Genomic DNA, 23,015 nt, shown 5'->3' on the forward strand with positions numbered 1-23,015 from the left:
GATCAATAAAGTGGGTATTAGCAATGGCACTGGGATGTAACCAGTGATCAATTAAGTGGCATTAGTAATGGCACTGGGATGTAACCGGTGATCAATAAAGTGAGTATTTGCAATGGCACTGGGATGTAACTGATGATCAATAAAGTGGCATTAGCAATGGCACTGGGATGTAACTGGTGCTCAATAAAGTGTGCATTAACAATGGCACTGGGATGTAACCGGTGATCAATAAAGTAGCATTAACAACGGCACTGGGATGTAACCAGTGATCAATAAAGTGGGTTTTAGAAATGACACTGGGATTTAACCGGTGATCAATAAAGTGGGTATTAGCAATTTCACTGGGATGTAACCAGTGATCCATAAAGTGGCATTAGTAATGGCACTGGGATGTAATCGGTGATCAATAAATTGGCTTTAGAAATGGAACAGGGATATAACTGGTGATCAATATAGTACTTAATTGCAATGGCACTGGGATGTAACTGGTGATCAATAAAGTGGCATTAGCATTGAATTGGCACTAGCAATGGCAGTGGGATGTAACCGGTGATCAATAAAGTGGGTATTAGCAATGACATTGGGATGTGACCGGTGATCAATAAAGTGGGCTTTAGAAATGGCACTGGGATGTAACTGGTGATCAATAAAGTGGGTATTAGCAATGGCACTGGGATGTAACTGGTTAAAATAATGGGGGTATTAGCAATGGCACTTGGATGTAACCGGTGATTAATAAAGTGGCATTAGCAATGGCTCTGAGAAGTAACCGGTAATCAATAAAGTGGGTATTAGCAATGGCACTGGGAGGTAACCAGTGATCAATAAAGTGGCATTAGCAATGGCACTGGGATGTAACCGGTGATCAGTAAAGTGGGTATCAGCAATGGCACTGGAATGTAACCAGTGATCAATAAAGTGGCATTAGCAATGGCACTGGGATGTAACCGGTGATCAATAAAGTGAGTATTTGCAATGGCACTGGGATGTAACTGGTGATCAATAAAGTGGGTATTAGCAATGGCACTGGGATGTAACCAGTGATCAATTAAGTGGCATTAGTAATGGCACTGGGATGTAACCGGTGATCAATAAAGTGAGTATTAGCAATGGCACTGGGATGTAACCGGTGATCAATAAAGTGGGTATTAGCAATGGCACTGGGATGTAACCAGTGATCAATTAAGTGGCATTAGTAATGGCACTGGGATGTAACCGGTGATCAATAAAGTGAGTATTAGCAATGGCACTGGGATGTAACTGATGATCAATAAAGTGGCATTAGCAATGGCACTGGGATGTAACTGGTGCTCAATAAAGTGGGCATTAACAATGGCACTGGGATGTAACCGGTGATCAATAAAGTGGATGGATAGGATGGATAGATAGGTTTTTATATAGCGCAATATCACCGCCAGGTCTCAAAGCGCTTTGCATTGGGAACCCGTCCTGGTTTTTCCCTGTGAGATAGCCCCTACTGGGTACCCCCAAGGTGAAAGCCAGGCATCCCGCCGCAGGGGGCCGTAGTGGAGATTAAGCAAGCTATTGCCCAGAGTTGCAGAGTGTGAACCTGTGATTCGAGTAGGCACCGAAGCGAGAATTACCGAGTCCGTGGACATTTTGGGCTCAAGACCCTGCCGCGTCGGGAATTGAACCCTGGTCCCGGGTCCGATCTCAGCGTCCGGGTCTGCCTCCTCTAACCAGTGAGCCACACTTCTGGGATGTAACCAGTGATCAATGTAGTGGGTATTAGCAATGGAACTGGGATGTAACCGATGATCAATAAAGTGGGTTTTAGAAATGGCACTGGGATGTAACTGGTGATCAATAATGGGGGCATTAGAAATGGCACTGGGATGTAACCGGTGATCAATAAAGTGGGTATTAGCAATGACACTGGGATGTAACCGATGATCAATAAAGTGGGTTTTAGAAATGGCACTGGGATGTAACTGGTGATCAATAAAGTGGGTATTCGCAATGGCACTGGGATGTAACTGATTAACAATAATGGGGGTACTAGCAATGGCACTGGGATGTAACCGGTGATCAATAAAGTGGCATTAACAATGGCTCTGAGAAGTAACCGGTATGGCACTGGGATGTAACCAGTGATCAATTAAGTGGCATTAGTAATGGCACTGGGATGTAACCGGTGATCAATAAAGTGAGTATTAGCAATGGCACTGGGAAGTAACCGGTGATCAATAAACGGGCATGAGCAATGGCACTGGGATGTAACTGATGATCAATAAAGTGGCATTAGCCATGGCACTGGGATGCAACTGGTGATAAATAAAGTGAGTATTTGCAATGGCACTGGGATGTAACCTGTGATCAATAAAGTGGCATTAGCAATGGCACTGTTATGTAATCAGTAATCAATACAGTGGTATTAGAAATGGCACTGGGATGTAACCGATGATCAATAAAGTGGCATTAGCAATGAAGTGGCACAAGTAATGGCACTGGGATGTAACCGGTGATCAATAAAGTGGCATTAGCAATGGCACTGGGATGTAACCAGTGATCCATAAACTGGTATTAGCAATGGCACTGGTAAGTAACCGGTGATCAATAAACAGGCATTAGCAATGGCACTGGGATGTAACCAGTGATCAATAAAGTGGCATTAGCAATGGCACTGTTATGTAATCAGTGATCAATACAGTGGTATTAGAAATTGCACTGGGATGTAACCGATGATCAAAAAAGTGGCATTAGCAATGGAACTGGGATGTAACCAGTGATCAATAAAGTGACACTAGCAATGGCACTGGGATGTAACCACTGATCAATGTAGTGGGTATTAGCAATGGAACTGGGATGTAACTGGTGATCAAAAGTGGGGGCATTAGAAATGGCACTGGGATGTAACCGGTGATCAATAAAGTGGATATTAACAATGACACTGGGATGTAACCGGTGATCAAAAAAGTGGGTTTTAGAAATGGCACTGGGAAGTAATTGGTGATCAATAAAGTGGGTATTCGCAATGGCACTGGGTTGTAACTGGTAAACAATAATGGGGTTACTAACAATGGCACTGGGATATAACCGGTGATCAATAAAGTGGCATTAGCAATGGCTCTGAGAAGAAACCGGTAGTCAATAAAGTGGGTATTAGCAATGGCACTTGGATGTAACCAGGGATCAATAAAGTGGGTATTAGCAATGGCACTAGGATGTAACCAGTGATCAATAAAATGTGGCACCACCAATGGCACTGGGATGTAGCCGGTGATCAATAAAGTGGGTATTAGCAATGGCACTGCGATGTAACTGGTGATCAATAAAGTGGCATTAGCAATGGAACTGGCATGTAACCGGTGATCAATAAAGTGGCATTGGCAATGGCACTGGGATGTAACCGGTGATCAATAAAGTGGGTATCAGCAATGGCACTGGGATGCAACCAGTGATCAATAAAGTGGCATTAGCAATGGCACTGGGATGTAACTGATGATCAATAAAGTGGATATTAACAATGACACTGGGATGTAACCGGTGATCAAAAAAGTGGGTTTTAGAAATGGCACTGGGAAGTAATTGGTGATCAATAAAGTGGGTATTCGCAATGGCACTGGGTTGTAACTGGTAAACAATAATGGGGTTACTAACAATGGCACTGGGATATAACCGGTGATCAATAAAGTGGCATTAGCAATGGCTCTGAGAAGAAACCGGTAGTCAATAAAGTGGGTATTAGCAATGGCACTTGGATGTAACCAGGGATCAATAAAGTGGGTATTAGCAATGGCACTAGGATGTAACCAGTGATCAATAAAATGTGGCACCACCAATGGCACTGGGATGTAGCCGGTGATCAATAAAGTGGGTATTAGCAATGGCACTGCGATGTAACTGGTGATCAATAAAGTGGCATTAGCAATGGAACTGGCATGTAACCGGTGATCAATAAAGTGGCATTGGCAATGGCACTGGGATGTAACCGGTGATCAATAAAGTGGGTATCAGCAATGGCACTGGTATGCAACCAGTGATCAATAAAGTGGCATTAGCAATGGCACTGGGATGTAACCACTGATCAATGTAGTGGGTATTAGCAATGGCACTAGGATGTGACCAATGATCAATAAAGTGGCATTAGCAATGGCACTGGGATGTAACTGGTGATCAATAAAGTGGGTATTAGCAATTTCACTGGGATGTAACCGGTGATCAATAAAGTGGCATAAGCAATGGAACTGGAATATAACTGGTGATCAATAAAGTACTTAATTGCAATGGCACTGGGATGCAACTGGTGATCAATAAAGTGGCATTAGCAATGAATTGGCACTAGCAATGGCAGTGGGATGTAACCAGTCATCAATAAAGTGGATATTAGCAATGGCACTGGGATGTAATTGGTGATCAATAAAGTGGGCATTAACAATGGCACTGGGATGTAACCGGTGAGCAATAAAGTGGCAATAAAAAATTGCACTGGGATGTAACCAGTGATCAATAAATAGGCATTAGCAATGGCACTTAGATGTAACTGGTGATCAATAAAGTGGTATTAGCAAGGGCACTGGGATGTAACTGGTGATCAATAAAAATGCATTAGCAATGAAGTGGCAATAGCAATGGCACTGGGATGTAACCGGTGATCAATAAAGTGAGTATTTGCAATGATACTGTGATGTAACTGGTTTTCAATAAAGTGGCATTAGCAATGGAACTGGGAAGTAACCGGTGATCAATAAAGAGGCATTAGCAATGGCACTGGGATGTAACCGGTGAGCAATAAAGTGGCAATAAAAAATGGCACTGGGATGTAACCAGTGATCAATTAACAGGCATTAGCAATGGCACTTAGATGTAACTGGTGATCAATAAAGTGGTATTAGCAAGGGCACTGGGATGTAACTGGTGATCAATAAAAATGCATTAGCAATGAAGTGGCAATAGCAATGACACTGGGATGTAGCCGGTGATCAATAAAGTGGGCATTAGCAATGGCACTGGATTGTAACCGGTGATCAATAAAGTGAGTATTTGCAATGATACTGTGATGTAACTGGTGTTCAATACAGTGGCATTAGCAATGGAACTGGGATGTAACCGGTGATCAATAAAGAGGCATTAGCAATGGCACTGGGATGTAACCGGTGATTAATAAAGTGGGTATCAGCAATGGCACTGGGACGTAACCAGTGATCAATAGAGTGGCATTAGCAATGGCACTGCGATGTAACTGATGATCAATAAAGTGGCATTAACAATAGCACTAGGATGTAACCAGTGATCAATAAAATGGGCATTAGCAATGGCACTGGCTTGTAACCCGGGATCAATAAAGTGGGCATTAGCAATGGCATTGGGATGTAACTGGTGATCAATAAAGTGGCATTAGCAATGGCACTGGGATGTAACCGGTGATCAGTAAAGTGGGTATCAGCAATGGCACTGGGATGTAACTGATGATCAATAAAGTGGCATTAACAATGGCACTAGGATGTAACCGGTGATCAATAAAATGGGCATTAGCAATGGCACTGGGACGTAACCCGGGATCAATAAAGTGGGCATTATCAATGGCACTGGTATGTAACTGGTGATCAATATAGTGGCATTAGCAGTGGCACTGGGAAGTAACCGCTAATCAATAATGTGGGTATTAGCAATGGCACTAGGATGTAACCAGTAATCAATAAAGTTGGTATTAGCAATGGCACTGGGATGTAAACGGTGATCAATAAAGTGGGTATTATTACTGGCACTGGGATGTAACCATCGATCAATAAAGTGAGTATTTGCAATGTCACTGGGATGTAACTGGTGATCAATAAAGTGGCATTAGCAATGGCACTGGGATGTAACTGGTGATCAATAAAGTGGCATTAACAACGGCACTGGGATGTAACCTGTGATCAATGTAGTGGGTATTAGCAATGGAACTGGGATGCAACTGGTGATCAATAATGGGGGCATTAGAAATGGCACTGGGATGTAACCGGTGATCAATAAAGTGGGTATTAGCAATGACACTGGGATTTAACCGGTGATCAATAAAGTGGGTATTAGCAATTTCACTGGGATGTAATCAGTGATCCATAAAGTGGCATTAGTAATGGCACTGGGATGTAATCGGTGATGAATAAAGTGAGTATTTGCAATGGCACTGGGATGTTACTTGTGATTAATAAAGTGGCATTAGCAATGGAACTGGGATGTAACCGGTGATCAATAAATTGCCTTTAGCAATGGAACTGGGATATAACTGGTGATCAATATAGTACTTAATTGCAATGGCACTGGGATGTAACTGGTATTCAATAAAGTGGCATTAGCAATGAATTGGCACTAGCAATGGCAGTGGGATGTAACCGGTGATCAATAAAGTGGGTATTAGCAACGGCACTGGGATGTAAATGGTGATCAATAAAGTGGGCATTAACAATGGCACTGGGCTGTAACCGGGGATCAATAAAGTGGGCATTCGCAATGGCACTGGGATGTAACTGGTGATCAATAAAGTGGGTATCAGCAATGGCACTGGGATGTAACCAGTGATCAATAAAGTGGCATTAGCAATGGTACTGCGATGTAACTGATTATCAATAAAGTGGCATTACAATGGCACTAGGATGTAACCGGTGATCAATAAAATGGGCATTAGCAATGGCACTGGGCTGTAACCGGGGATCAATAAAGTGGGTATTATTACTGGCACTGGGATGTAACCAGTGATCAATTAAGTGGCATTAGTAATGGCACTGGGATGTAACCGGTGATCAATTAAGTGAGTATTTCCAATGGTAAAGCGATGTAACTGGTGTTCAATAAAGTGGCATTAGCAATGGAACTGGGATGTAACCGGTGATCAATAAAGAGGCATTAGCAATGGTACTGGGATGTAACCGGTGATCAATAAAGTGGGTATCAGCAATGGCACTGGGATGTAACCAGTGATCAATAAAGTGGGATTAGCAATGGCACTGCGATGTAACTGATTATCAATAAAGTGGCATTTCAATGGCACTAGGATGTAACCGGTGATCAATAAAATGGGCATTAGCAATGGCACTGGGCTGTAACCGGGGATCAATAAAGTGGGTATTATTACTGGCACTGGGATGTAACCAGTGATCAATTAAGTGGCATTAGTAATGGCACTGGGATGTAACCGGTGATCAATAAAGTGAGTATTTGCAATGTCACTGGGATGTAACTAGTGATCAATAAAGTGGTATTAGCAATGGCACTGGGATGTAACTGGTGATCAATAAAGTGGCATTAACAACGGCACTGGGATGTAACCAGTGATCAATGTAGTGGGTATTAGCAATGGAACTGGGATGCAACTGGTGATCAATAATGGGGGCATTAGAAATGGCACTGGGATGTAACCTGTGATCAATAAAGTGGGTATTAGGAATGACACTGGGATTTAACCGGTGATCAATAAAGTGGGTATTAGCAATTTCACTGGGGTGTAACCAGTGATCAATAAAGTGGCATTAGTAATTGCACTGGGATGTAATCAGTGAGCAATAAAATGAGTATTTGCAATGGCACTGGGATGTAACTTGTGATTAATAAAGTGGCATTAGCAATGGAACTGGGATGTAACCGGTGATTAATAAATTGGCTTTAGCAATGAATTGGCACTAGCAATGACAGTGGAATGTAACCGGTGATTAATAAAGTGGGTATTAGCAATGGCACTGGGATGTAACTGGTGATCAATAAAGTGGGCATTAACAATGGCACTGGGATGTAACCGGCGAGCAATAAAGTGGCAATAAAAGATGGCACTGGGATGTAACCAGTGATCAATAAACAGGCATTAGCAATGGCACTTAGATGTAACTGGTGATCAATAAAAATGCATCAGCAATGAAGTGTCAATAGCAATGACACTGGGATGTAACCGGTGATCAATAAAGTGGGCATTAGCAATGGCACTGGGATGTAACCGGTGATCAATAAAGTGAGTATTTGCAATGGTACTGCGATGTAACTGGTGTTCAATAAAGTGGCATTAGCAATGGAACTGGGATGTAACCGTTGATCAATAAAGTGAATATTTGCAATGGCACTGGGATGTAACTGGTGATCAATAAAGTGGCATTAGCAAGGGCACTAGGATGTAACTGGTGATCAATAAAAATGCATCAGCAATGAAGTGTCAATAGCAATGACACTGGGATGTAACCGGTGATCAATAAAGTGGGCATTAGCAATGGCACTGGGATGTAACCGGTGATCAATAAAGTGAGTATTTCCAATGGTACTGCGATGTAACTGGTGTTCAATAAAGTGGCATTAGCAATGGAACTGGGATGTAACCGGTGCCCTTAATACATCCCTTCCAAACAATAAATCTCAAACCCATTTTGCGATTCTGCCACAGGTTATCGCAAAATATACAGTTTCAGATATTGAATGTGCCCGTTTGCTGAGGCCAAAAAGCTTGATAAATGTTGCCCTAAAATCCCCAAAGTGGTGCCTCTTAAATATTTGGAATGAAACAGACTTAACCAGCAAAGAATGTCTCTGGGTGACATTGACATATATAAAAAAACAAATGATGCCAAGTACACCAATAATACACTAATAGTACTAGGATAGAAAACTCAATGATCCCATCCTATGACAAGTATATTATCTGGAACAAAAACAAATTATAATATTTTTTGTAAGGCTTCCCACCTCTGCACAGAACACACAATGTATTATTTTTGTTATTTATTTGTTCAATTGAATTGAAATAAAGTTGGATTTAGGCAAATATAATTTGTATGCCCATTTTCTACATGTGAACGAACAAACACATATACATATATACACATCACTTTTTTTACATAAATATATACAAACAAATATACATACATTGATCTAATAACATCTCTTTTTCAAAAGTTGTTACCCAATTTCTTTCTAAAGGATGCTTGATACATGTAAAGACTCAGCATTCCTTCTCGAGTAAGATCAACCAGACCTACACACAAGGGGTATAATAAGTCTATATATATTTTTTTAGACCTATCTTAAGTCCCTTGCCCCTTGTAAAAGCAAATATTTTTTAACAACTTAAAATCTTTGGCTGGTGTCTTCTTTGAAAAATGTCGACATGTTTCAGCCCTCACAGTATGGGCCTCATCAGGACTCGGGCTAGCAAAATATTCAGTCAGTATCTGGGCCTTCTATAGTGTATGCGTCCTCTAAAATTCTTTTATTCCGTCAGGGGAAACTGTTAAATATGTAGCAGACACTGTGCATAAATCCAATGTTGTGTTTTCTTAATTTCAGAGAGAAGTCCCTCAAGTAAGTTAGGGTTCCCTTACATCAGTTTCCAATCTCTGAATCACGACGCAAGTTAGTTAGTAACGTCCAAGGCCTCTAGATATTCAATGGGCACTCCTTACTATGAACAGACGTCGGCTTGTCCTTCCCTAAAGCCGTGTCCTGAATCCTCCCCTCTACGTACTTTTTAATGTTCGAAGAATTCCATAATGTGTACAACTTTACACACACGCGAGCCGGCTCCTGTTAGCGATCACGTGACATTGAGGTTCATGGTGGCCAAGCGCAATAAAGCCAGGCTAAGTAGAGCCATGTCATCCCCTCAGCTGAGTGAATGGAGCTCGGATATGGACTGGTGCATGCTTGTGGAGAGGGCGTTATATGAGAGCAGAGGTTGTCCCAACAAATGGACTAAAGTCTGGGGGAAATGGAATGAATATAGAAGAATGATCTGCATGCCAGTGGCCTGAGGGGTATGAGGAACTGTCTGCAGAGGCCTGAAGGATGGAATGGGAAAACTGGGTTAAGGAGGGAAGAAATAGGACATGGGAATGGTATAATAGTTGGCACGATCTCCCTATGTTAGGACGCTATGTCAATATACTGTATTGTGAGCATTAATGCCATTGGAATGCAATGATTACTTTCTGCAATACAAATATAAACATTTAATAAAAAAATAAAGTGTTGGAACGAAAAAATCCCCTGATGGTGACTCATGCGCATGCCTAGCTGCATGGATGTTGTAAATTGGCAGCAATGGGTTAGCATTAGCAGAAGCCATCCTGTATTTAGAAGTTATCTTATCCGCTTGTGAAAGCCATTTTGTATTTCTGGCAGCCATTTTGTCTGCCACATGCTCGCCATGTGCTCTGTCCTCCCTCAGTGTTGACTGCTCTTGTAATCTGCCTAGAGACAAACTATATTTAGCATCTTCCACCTTCGCACATGCCCAGAAGGGCCTAGCTAGTAGAATGCACCTGCTTAATTATATGTTGATATTTAATTTATAGAGTAAGCAATTATGCACATGTGCAAATCGCCAATGCTTAAAAGGTAAAATTAGAATTCACATTCAATAGGAATAAAATAGGCCTCAAAAACGAAATTGTGTGTTTTGCAATAAATAAACTTACAGCATTTTCCTTCGATACATTGTATTAGATATTACAGGCAAACACATCATCTGAGTATATTTTTGCTGAACTAAACACATATTATAGAACATGCATTGAAATGCCTCAGTTTTAAATAGACTGTCCCAATGCTTACATTTCAACACTGAGAAAAGCTTTCCACCAGCTGTGTTTTTACTGCCGCTGAGCAATCAGCTATCGTTTTGATTGTAGGCCACGGAGAGACAGGGATGTTGATTCAGCTAGGATTTTTCAGTGCTAGCATGGTGTAAAATCCGTCATTTCAGACTGCTGTTTTAAAAAGTTACAAAAATCAGGTTCATTATTTTAGATCCAATTAACTGGAGCCTCAGGGGGAACAAAGGGTTCAGGCCGCCCCCCACTCAATCTGTAATAAACAAAATATGGCCTGTCCCTCCAGACACTCTTACTCTTTCTATTTCACACACAAGAAATGTAGCGGTGTATAAAAACTTTTACTACCACATGCCCATTGTTTTTAGGCTATTCATAACTGTGCAAGTGTCAAAGGCTATAAAGGTACACAAAAGATACTGTAAAAATTGTCACAATACCATCACCAACCACAATTTTGTGGAAAAAATGTGGAGAAAAGAGTGAGCCCCTCACGGTAACACCGTCAATGGGGTTTTCTGGCTAGCAATTGCCAGTATACCCATTTATCATCATAGGTGACTCACTCTTGTAGTAGTTGAAAGAAGAGACAAACAAGAGAAAAAGACCAACAACATATAACAGTACTTTTTCTTAACATCAGCCAGGCAGTATACTGATTGTTTATACAATAACAAGTCAACGTAAGCACTTGCTATTTTAGTGTACACATACACCGGCACCCCCAGTGAGAAAAGAAACTGTGAATCTCACACAATTAAAATTAAAGAGCTCACTGGCCACTCTTGATTTATTCTGGGCTATGAGTTCTCCAAATTAAAAATCGATTCACACTGAGCAAAATCTTGTGTGAATCATTGTCGCCAACATGTTTTGTTGCTCTTATTTTACGCAACTTCTTCAGGGCAACAGGGGTTATCCACTTCTATTTCCACTCTCTTGTGAACCACACCTGGGGTTAGCGTCTTTCACGCGTACCTGCTACCCCTTTCACTGTGGACATCCGTGTCCGAAAGATCACGTGTCCCTCTGAAAACCCGCTATCGTCAGGTATTCCACGCCAGATCGCCGGCAACTCCCGACCTCAGACAAGTCACCTATGATGATAAATGGGTTTACTGGCAATTGCTAGCCAGAAAACCCCATTGGCGGTGTTACCGTGGGGGGCTCATTCTTTTTCTCCAATTTTTTTCCACAAAATTGTGGTTGGTGATGGTATTGTGACAATTTTTACAGTATCTTTTGTGTACCTTTATAGCCTTTGACACTTGCACAGTTATGAATAGCCTAAAAACAATGGGCATGTGGTAGTAAAAGTTTTTATACACCGCTACATTTCTTGTGTGTGAAATAGAAAGAGTAAGAGTGTCTGGAGGGACAGGCCATATTTTGTTTATTTCATTATTTTAGATACCAGGAAAACATTTAACGTAAGGGTTTCCTTTCTTAAAGCCTTTTTTTATCAGCACATTCGTGGTTCTGATGTTAAATAATTGTCCTTTTAAAAAAGTGGCGCAAACATTTGTCATGTTTCAAGTTAGGCTTCGGTGCTTAGGATTATGAATGAATGTGTCTAAATATGATAGGCAAGGGATGCATCTTGCTTTTCCTATGTGGGATTATCAAAATGATTGGTTTTATAAAAATAAAAAAAAGAAATTACTAATTATGAAAAAATGATTAAAAAAATAAGTGCTTTTTAATTCGTTTTTTTATATTTAATAAAGCTTAATACTCATACTGTGCCCTCCTAGCATTAACATTTAATTTAAGTTGTGTTGTACTGCATAATGAGGATATTTGCATATGGAATTTCACTCTGCGCAGGCGTACAAAACTCATTTTTATAACGGTATATATGATTATATCTGATGTTTCACTCCTGGGCTATCTAGAGAACATTTTGAGGATGACTATTATGCAAAAAAGTTATAGGATATTCATTTTTTAGTGCCTCAAATATCAAAGTCAAAATTGGGCAACATTGAGCATTTAAACAGCATTTATTTTCCATTTAAAGCAGCTTTTAAAGTGCCTTAGGCTTCAGTTAATGCATACATTTAGGTATAATACAAATAGCTGACTTCTATATTGTTAGACAAGTATATTGCACACTGCTTATAATTGAAAATATGTATTTAAAAAACAGCAGAAGTTAATAAACTGACAAACAGGGGAATAGGTCAGCTTTCTGTCTTCAGGGTGACTTTGAATAGGGAAAGCTGCATGGAAAATTTGCACACAGAATAGGACAGCTGGGAAGCGTTAAATGTCAGCTCTATATTTAGAAGCCTGGCAGGGCTCCCAGAGAAGGTCTGCATTGACATTTTGACATCTGAAACTTTTTGAAAGACAAGATGGCAGCACATGGAGGAGTTGTGCTTATTTTTTGTTGGTGAAGCAAATTTGTATGCACTCGTATGAATAAACCACAATACAATTGTATATGTGAGCTTGGTCATATATACAGCACTAATGCTTATAGTTTGGTGCTTAATAGGGCTGAGTCAATGGGATTTAGTTTGAATTAATTCGCCCTCATGTTTCATTTGTTCATTTGCTAAAACGATTGGGGTTGGGGTATTCATATTCTTCACCTCCTCAAAAGTGCTATGTACCTCCTATTACTTTGTTTATGGCCAGTTGCAACAAATAGGGGCTGATAGTGCTGACAGAAGTGAAACCTGTTACAGGTTTCCTACTGTCAAAATGGAGGAAGGGGGCTAGCTCCTCTACACATTAAGGCTAGACAATATGTATGTTGCTCTCTCGTTTTATCAAATTTTTTTCTAGACTCTAAATTGTCTGTGAAATAGCAATCAGACATTTAATTGGCTATTCAGTAATACTGTTTTAAACATTGTTAGCATTAATAAACTGAATAAAATGTTATGTTACTGCCCATCCTGTTTGATGAATTTATTACAGGTTCAGAAGTCTAGATTTTTGTTCCCTTATGTGACCTTTAAGGGGAGCTAGATTTGGGTAGTTTTTGTTCTAAAGTTCTTAGGTGATAACACAATTATTGTATGTTTTCCATGCTACATAATTTTGCAAGGGCATTGCTAAGTTTTTCATTAGCTAGTCTTTGTAAATAAACTGACAATCCTTATTAGAGCTGATGTTGCATAGTCTGGATCATGAGAAGTAGAATACAGGGAAGATGCCCATGTGATCCATAGCAAAAAAAATTGAAGGAAATGTTGTTGTATAGATAAGACACTCCTGTTAAATTAGCAGTTTTAGATTTTCCTGCTGCTCCTATAACATGAGAGCATGGTTCTAAGCGTTCAATGTAGGTGCTTTTTATTAAGAAGAATCATTTTAGAAGTGTCTGCAGTCCTGTACAAGTAATGTAAAGTTTATGAGCAAAAGTGTAGAGCATTTCCTTTTTTGAGGGTTTTCGGATTAGTACACAGGAATACACCAATGTAAAGGTTTAGGGTATGTCTGTGTTGTTTTTCTCTTTTCCTCTGAGTTTAGTAAATTAATACAGACTTCCTTGGCTGCTTGGGACTGGGTGATGTTTATTGTTCTTGTCAGTTCACCAAAGAGTTCCTTTTATACTTGATAATAGGTCCAGGCTGTTGTTTTTTTTCTCTCTCATAGATAGATGAAAGTAGTTCTTGGGTGCCTTGCTAATAAAGGGGCGTCCCAAGACTAGGAAGTATTCTAACACCATCCTCTGTTGATCGACTGTTTCTGCGCCTTGTCTAAAGACCTTATGTTCTGTCCACCAATAGATATTTGCTGCTTTACAACCATTGCCAGAGGGGCCCGGACATCAGATTCAGCCTGGGGAGTCAGCGTCAGCACCAGTCCAGCTTGAAGCCAAAGTGAAGGTAACCAGCACAGGCATTGCTGGCAACTAGAACCTCAGTGAAGGCGGAAGCCCTGTGATCAAATGTGTACCCTTGCCACTGTCTTGGGCAAAAGACGAGGTCACAAATCAGAAAGGAGAAATCGTGCATCAAGTTTTTTAATGCCCAGCTGAGAGTCACAGACCGACCAGAATGGCGAGGAAGCTTTGCTTGAGGCAACCCCTTTTGAAACAAGTGTTGCTTCAGAGATCCTAGCATCAAGCCTCTGAATTCTGGTCCCAAAGTGAATGAAAGTTTGCTCCTTTGTTTGTTGGTCAAGAGATACCTGGGTACACTGGATGCAAATGTACGGCTCCAACGAATGAGCAGTGCGCCAGCAGAGCAATACAGGAGTTAGGGAAGGACTTTAGATGAGAATAGGGTACAGGTGCTGTGTCTCTGGTGCCTGTTAGATTGAAGTGAAGAAAATGGGTGCACTGCTTGAGACACTAGATAGGATCGTTGAGAGCATTCTCCTGGTGGGTGACTGCCCTATCCTGAAAGAAGAGACTTTTTCCTTGAAACTGGGCTTTGATTTTTGAGTTTCGAGTTGTGCAGCTCCACCGTGGAAACAACAAGAGCCTGTCTGTGAGGCTCAAACAGACACAGGGAGAAGACTCCCCTCTGGCTTGGTTGTACAGCAGCTTCAATTTCCCCAAGGACTTCTTCTTTTTCTTGTCAATAATGTACCCCTTTAGTCGTCCCATTTTTTAGGAGGAGCAGCCCTTTGCAGCTCTTCATTCTAATTCTTATGGCCCTGTGTGCTCCTCCTGGTCCCTTGGAGCCAGGATTGTTTTTGTAATAATCTGTTTAGTAGCTTTAATATTTGCATTAGTTATATTTATTTTGAACGAAAAACATTTTTTTGAGCAATTGAAAAATGTGACTTTACCCTTTCCTTGAATGCATTAAATTAATGTTCTAGCCCTCATAAAAGGAAAATGTAACAGTCAATTGGAAAATGTTTTTATTAGAAATGTGTTGTTGGCTATTCTGAAATTAAAATGAATAGTCACTGAAATGTATGGGAGCCCTGAAAATGTTTACTAGATGGTTTTAGGATTTGCTTTTGCTTAGGACTAGAAAAATGATAATTCTGTTTGTGATAGTGGTCATTACTTTCTCCTGCTATCTGTATGTTAATTATCACCCAATGCTCAGTTCTCTTTGTATTCCTGCTTATAGCTCACATATACCCACTTAATGAAATGTTTAGAATGGAAAATGCCCACCTAGCAATGAATTAGGAAATTGATAAAATTATGAAAATTAATGTGCAAAAATGTTCTATGTTCCTACTGGATCATAGGAATGCCTTCAGCTAATGCTAAAACGGTTGTCTGTTGTAAATTGGCAGCAATGGGTTAGCATTAGTAGAACCCATCCTGTATTTAGAAGCTATCTTATCCTCTTTGTGAAAGCCATTTTGTATTTCTGGCAGCCATTTTGTCTGCCACATGCTCGCCATGTGCTCTGTCCTCCCTCAGTGTTGACTGCTCCTGTAATCTGCCTAGAGACAAACTATATTTAGCATCTTCCACCTTCGCACATGCCCAGAAGGGCCGAGCTAGTAGAATGCACCTGCTTCTCTAGTATAACTGTCAGGGTATTTTTGCTGCTGTATGGAGAAGTTACTCTCCTCCCACTTTGTTGAGCAAGCAGATCTTGTATGACCATCTTAGTCATTTTGCATGCTTACATGTGCCAGGACTGCCCCTTGGTCTTATGATGACTATGTAACCCTATGCATATATAAGGCCCCTGTTTTCTGCACTCCTCCGACTGCCTCATTCAGTTGTTAAGGCTTCCGTGTGAGGTCGTCTCACTCATTTGAGGTTAATAAAGAGGCTCTTTTATATTTCAGCTTCTGTGGCAATTTCTTCTTTGTTGGTTTAAAAGGACCAAGTATCAGTGGGACCCCTGAGAAGGTTTTTTAATATTCAACATGAATATCTAATAATGATTGTTGGTCATGAGCAAACATGGCTCATGCACATATGCCATGAAGCAGACTTGTGTCTTAGTAATATGGCCTTGTTACAGCACTCCAAGAGCTACCCTGATAGTGGTAGAGGGCTACTACCCATAGCTGGCGTTAAGTGACATTAGTGTGGTGGTGGTAGTAGACCCACTTTGTTTTATCATAGATATCAGTAGTTTGAAGTGTCCTTTATACCTGTTTCACTGGCTGGTGCTCACCAGTGCGTGACTGTGGGCTTAACTCAACTTTGAATGAATTGTGTAGTTCAGATCATTGTGTGATACTTACATGTGAATGCTGGGAGTATGTGTGACCTTGAGGCTTATGGCTTCCATTTTGTAATCCCAGGGCCTGGAGAGGCTCGCAGAGGTGAGGACTGCATCCTCCAGACTGAATATGTGAATTACCGACATTCCTGAGGGTTAGAGTTGGAGCACACCCTGACGGAAGGAAAGCAGGGCACCCTTAGTGTGTCTCAAAGGTTGCTTTGGTTTCAGGAAGAGTTATTGGTCAATGTGACCTGGGCTCATTGTTAGGGATAGGGTTGGACTGGTACAGTGGATGAGGAAATCTTTGTAAAGAGGAAAGCTGAGGCTTAGAAGTCTTATGGGCCTTATATGCCTGGAAGCTGCCAGATACGTGTCAACCCTGGTTACTCCATTGGTGAGTTTTGTGGGTCAATTAGAACTGGAACCACTCTCACTGCGTCAGACTGCCCCTTTAACAGAGCAGAGGGGAAGCCATTTAAAGGAGCTAGCACCCACAGCCTGGATCTCAAATGCCCAAATACTAAACCACATGTGAGTCTAGTTTGGGACAATTATGGTGGGGGCATGAGTCCTACATGTTGTTAAAGATTACCGTTCATCAGCCAGAAAATCACCAAGACTTCTAGCTGATGGAATCCGGACAATGGACCAAGATCTGTGTTATATGCTGCTTGCGTGCGTCCCAGCACGCGAGCTTCTGGAATGTGGAATGTTCGGACCCAGCTCCGGTCAGTTGGAGCTAGACTGTCCTTGTGGGCAGTTGGTGGTTGTCAAGCTGTTCTGCTTCATAATAAATAAACTACAACTGAAGACTATGCTATGTGTGGACCCTACATCATTTTATAACATACTGGCGACGTTGGGAGCAACCCTCAAGAAATTCGAGTCTTCGAAGAGAACAGCGTTCACTTGAGTTCCAGCAAAAAAGTAAGACGTTAAACTTTTATTTAGTAAAGCGCTCTGATAGCGCCAGCGGCGGGTTAAGGAAGGCACTTGTGCATTGATAGCACCGGCGGCAGTTTAATTGGTCGTGACATATTTTTAGAGCGAGCGCCTGTGTCCAAAAGCGGGTGTTCAAGTTTGAGGTCAGCGGCTGTTTAAATCTGTGCACATGATGGCACCCGCGGCTGGCATTCGAGTGTGTACTACTACACCATAAGGGAATTCAACTGCATGGGGAGTGCGTAATCCAAGCGGAAAGTAAATTTGGAGTTTAAAACTACTCACTTGAAGGCTCGAGCGCATAGATAATTTATCTGCGCAGTAGAACGTTGAAGTCTCTCCTTTGTTCAACGCGTCAGCATCAGCTATCCGGATGATCGTCTCTGTCGAAGGGCATTCTGGGAGTGACGTTACAGAATTCTTTTGTTCATCGGCCATTTTGGTTTGGGAGAGTTCGAGGAACACACCGTGTAACGTTTAACTAAACAGTCTAAGGCTGTTTAAGTGAAGTATTCAGTATATTCGAGTTGCACAACGCTGTAGTGCCTAATTAAATTTATCCATTTACATATTTAAAATTAAAAAAAAAAAATATATATATATATATATTTTTTTGGTTTCTTCTAAAAAAAAAAGGGGAATTTACTTAATTGTTTGGCACATTTACTCTAAAAGAAATGTCTAATATTATGGTTCCACCACATTTTTTACCAGTGGCAGGAGAGCCGAAAATGGATTGGGATTTGTGGTATCCCATGTTTTTGGCCTATGTCAGTGTTTTAGAGGAGGAAGGATGTTCGGCCAAAAGAAAATTAGATTTATTACGCTTGTCTTTAGGTGGACAAGGACTAAAGGAGTTATCTGATCTGCCTCCCTTGGAAGATTCTGACTCGGAAACAGATGTTTTTGAAATTGCAGTCAAGCAACTCACCATTAGATTTGGGAAAAAGGTGAATACAGTGATGGAACGGTTAAAATTTTATTCAAGGGCGCAAAAGGATAATGAGACCATTGAAAACTATATTTCTGCGTTACGTGCTCTTGCTGGTTCCTGTGCCTTCGAGACAATTAATTATGAACAAGTGCTTAGGGACCAGATAATGATGAAGACTAAGAGCAAGAAGATACAGGAACGATTGTGGCTAGGGACGGAAACTTCGTTAAAAGCTGTAGTTAATATAGCCAAAGGGATCGAACAGTCAGAAAAGTTCGTGTCCGAAATAAGGGGTCAGAGTCAAGGCATGTCAGTAAAGATCCAAGAGGCCGTACCTGAGGTTTCCGTGGTCAGAGGCCAAGCATTTCAAAAGAGACCTGTTGTTTCTAATTTCAAAAAGGAAGGCTTTACGAGGGATAATAGGTTTAATGAAAGTTTCACGAGAGAAAATAGGTTCAACAATAGACGCTCTTTCATAATCTGTTACAGATGTGGAAGTTTTGAGCATGTGGGGAATTTTAAAAGTTGTCCTGCTTTAAATAAGATCTGTGTAAAATGTAAAAAGACTGGTCATTTTGGGAAAATGTGTCGTTCACCACAAAAAGTTAATTGTATTTCTGTAGATGAAGAAGAGTTTGATGCAGAATTTAGTGAGTTCAACTGTATTTTGTGTGTATCCTCTGATGAATGCAAAAGTTTTCCTTCTGCTTTATTTCATATAGACGGAAAAGAGATATCCATGCTAGTATATTCCTGTGCCTGGTACTCCATAATTGGGAAAGATGTGTTTGAAGAATTGTGGCCTAATAGAGAATTCACAATTCCTGATATCAAACCTGGCAGCTATTCTGGTCACAAGATAGAATTAATTGGTTTCTTTTGGGCAAAGGTTGAATTTAAAGACAGGTTCACTCAAGCTAAAATATATATTGCCAATAAAGGGGAATCGCTTTTAGGATGGCCCCATCAGAAAGAGATGGGCATTAAATTAGACCCTAATGCCTCACCCCCTGTGTACATTGATCCAACCATTCCATGGCCAGTATGCATGGTAGACCCCAATGACAGTGAGTTTGTAAATAGCATCAAGAATGAATTCCCAAAAGTATTTAGTGAGAAGCTAGGCGAGTTTGCCCAATTCAAACATAAGATCATTCTTAAGGATAATGCGGTACCTGTAAGGCATAGGGTTAGGAATGTACCCTTAGCCTATCGAAGCAAGATGAAAGGGATCCTTGATGATCTAGTTAAATCCAACATCATTGAACCTATTGAGTCTTCTCCTTGGGTTTCCCCTATTGTTTTATCATTAAAGGCCAATGGTGAGCTCCGCTTATGTGTGGACCTAAGAAGCCTCAATAAAGAGATTTGGTCTGACATGCATCCCCTACCCAAAATCAATGAGCTTATTTCCACCCTTTCAGGTGCAAGCGTATTCTCTACATTGGATCTTGCCAGTGCATACCACCAGGTGGTCTTGCATGAGGATTCTAGGAATCTGACAGCCTTTGTCACGCCTGAAGGTATGTTTCGCTACTTACGGATGCCGTTTGGCCTTGCCAGTGCTGCATCAGTATTTCAGCGCTTAATGAAGGAGGTGTTGAATGAATGTGAAGGGGCTATTGCATTCCAAGACGACATCCTGGTTTTTGGCAACAATGTTCTGGAACATGATAGGAATCTCAAAGCTGTGTTGGGAGGGATACAATCTAAAGGCTTGACCCTCAAGTTGGCTAAGTGCAAATTCAGACAGGAGAAGGTAGATTATTTGGGACATGAGATTTCCAAGGAAGGAATAAGACCCAAATTTGATCACATTTCCAGCATTTCAAAGGCTCCTTCTCCTACCAATAGGGATCAATTGTTTTCTTTCCTTGGGTTAACTGAATATTTTAGCAGGTTTGTGAAGAACTATGCTTCCAAAGTGGCTGCTCTTCGACTGTTACTAAAGAAAGGTGCAAAATTTGAATGGGGAAATGTACAGCAACTGCAATTTGATATGTTAAAAAAGGAAATTTGTTCTGCTCCTTTCTTGAAACCATTTGTTGTGGGTCAAGAATGTATTGTTTCTGTTGATGCATGTAACACTGGGTTGGGTGCAGTTCTGATGCAGAAAGATATGGGTGAAGAAAGTATTGTTTCTTATGCTTCAAGGACATTGAAAGGTGCTGAGAGTAACTATTCGACGATTGAAAAAGAGCTGTTAGCGTGCACCTGGGCAGCCCAGCATTTCCGACAGTTTTTGTGGGGTACAAAATTTGTGCTAAGAACCGACCATAAGCCGTTAGTAAGTATGTTGGCTGCGGGTGGTGGTAGGATTCTTACAGCCCGTTTGGCCAGACTGGCGGCCAAATTACAGGAGTATCGATGTACAGTGGAGTATATTCCTGGTAGACTCAATGTGCATGCCGACTGCATGTCAAGGTTAGCTTTACCCCATCACGATGTTGAACACACAGATGAGTGTGACGTAGCTTACACCATGAAAGACATCAATGTGGATGATTCAGAGGTCATCAGTGAAAATCTTTGGGTGGAAGCAATGTCTGAGGATAACATTTTAGGTTTGGTCAACACTTATCTTAAATATGGTTGGCCTGAAGAAAGGAAGTTGTCAGGTGATCTAAGTTCATTTTTTAAGGTTAAGGATGAGCTCATGTGTTCCAATAATATTATCACTAGGGGTGACAAAATCATTCCCCCTATGTCAGTCAGGGAAAAATTGATTAAGATTGCTCACGAGGGTCACATGGGCATGTCCACCACCAAGAGGAGGTTAAGGGAGTATTATTGGTGGCCTTCTTTAGATGCCTTTGTGGATAGATGGGTCAGGAATTGTGTGTCTTGCTCCAATAGCGACAAAAGTGTGAAACCATTGTCTTCCTCAATCACTCCTATTGAGTATGCCGAAGGGCCGTGGAGAAGGTTAGGGATCGATATTATTGGTCCTTTAAATTTGCCTGACTGCAAGGAGGTATACGGTATAGTCCTAATAGACTATTTTTCGAAATGGCCGGAGGTCAAAATTGTGGAAAGAATCACCTCCAGGCAGGTCATTGATTTCCTTAACAATGTTTTTAGTCGGGAGGGTCTACCTTCTGAGGTTATTTCAGATAATGGAACGCAGTTTACCAGCAGAGAGATGGAAACATTTTTTAAAGATCACGGTATATCTCACAAGAGGGTTTCCAATTATAATCCTCAAGCCAATGGCCAGACCGAGCGCTTTAATAGAGTGGTCAAAGAGTCTATTCAGCTAGCGGTCAGGAATGATTTGAATTGGAGGAAAGCTTTAAGTGCCACCTTGCTTACATATCGCACGTCACCCAATTCGGTGACGGGTTGTTCCCCTTTCGAATTACTAAGAGGTCGCAAACCTGGTTCTAAGTTGTTACCTTGGTGGTTGAAATCCAATGGTCCCGTTGTGTCTGCTTTCAATGCCAGGGAAATGGGTGAACGGGTCAGGATTTATCAAGAGAAAATGGGTAAAGGTTCTGTGGAAAGTGGTTCACGTCACAAGGTCAAAGTTGGCGACTTTGTGCGTGTGAAATTTGGAAGTTCATCTGCCAGGAATTGGGCTAAGTGGTCGGATCCTCTCAGAGTGATTGAAGTTTTTAGTAAGGCTGTACGTGTCGAAGGGGGGAAAATTTGGAATTTCAGACGTGTTTCTGTTGTCAGATCTGAGAAATTGTTGATGAGTCGTAGGAGATGTGGTTCTCATGCCTATGATGAAGAAAATGAACAATTGTTTTTGGATGAGTTCAATACTATGCAAAACTCACGTGTGTCCTTGCCCATCAATTCTGATGCACCTGTTGTTACCACTCTTGGTCCGCAGGAGAATCTTAATGACTCTGATTGGTTGGGGGATGTCATTGATTTGGAACCTGCGGTTCAAGGTGAGTTTGTGCAAAGAACTGAAGATGCGGTACCCAGAAGGAGTGCACGTGTCTCGCGTCCACCTGTAAAGTTGAAAGATTATGTTTGTACTTAGTTTTTTCGTTTTTTGTGTTTAGGGGGGGAGGTGTGTTATATGCTGCTTGCGTGCGTCCCAGCACGCGAGCTTCTGGAATGTGGAATGTTCGGACCCAGCTCCGGTCAGTTGGAGCTAGACTGTCCTTGTGGGCAGTTGGTGGTTGTCAAGCTGTTCTGCTTCATAATAAATAAACTACAACTGAAGACTACGCTATGTGTGGACCCTACATCATTTTATAACAATCTGCTAGTCTCCCTGCTAGATGAGGGGCACATGGAGAAAGTTAAGACCACTTCCCCTGAGCCCAGAGCATCAGCCTTGTGTCTGCCTGCCAAGACCGTTGGGCCCTGTGAGGAGGAGGCAAGGGCCCGGGGGAGCCAGACCCCGCAGAAACCTTGGAAAGTGAGTTGCGGTGATCAATGTTTGAGACGCTCAGTCCGCTTGAGACCATTGCAGCTGTTTGGTCCACATGCCAAAGTTGGCAGGCCCATGTGTAAGGTGATGGTCCCTGTAAAGTGCAGGCC

This window comes from Lissotriton helveticus, chromosome 11 (assembly GCF_964261635.1).
Source record: "Lissotriton helveticus chromosome 11, aLisHel1.1, whole genome shotgun sequence".
NCBI lineage: Eukaryota > Metazoa > Chordata > Amphibia > Caudata > Salamandridae > Lissotriton > Lissotriton helveticus.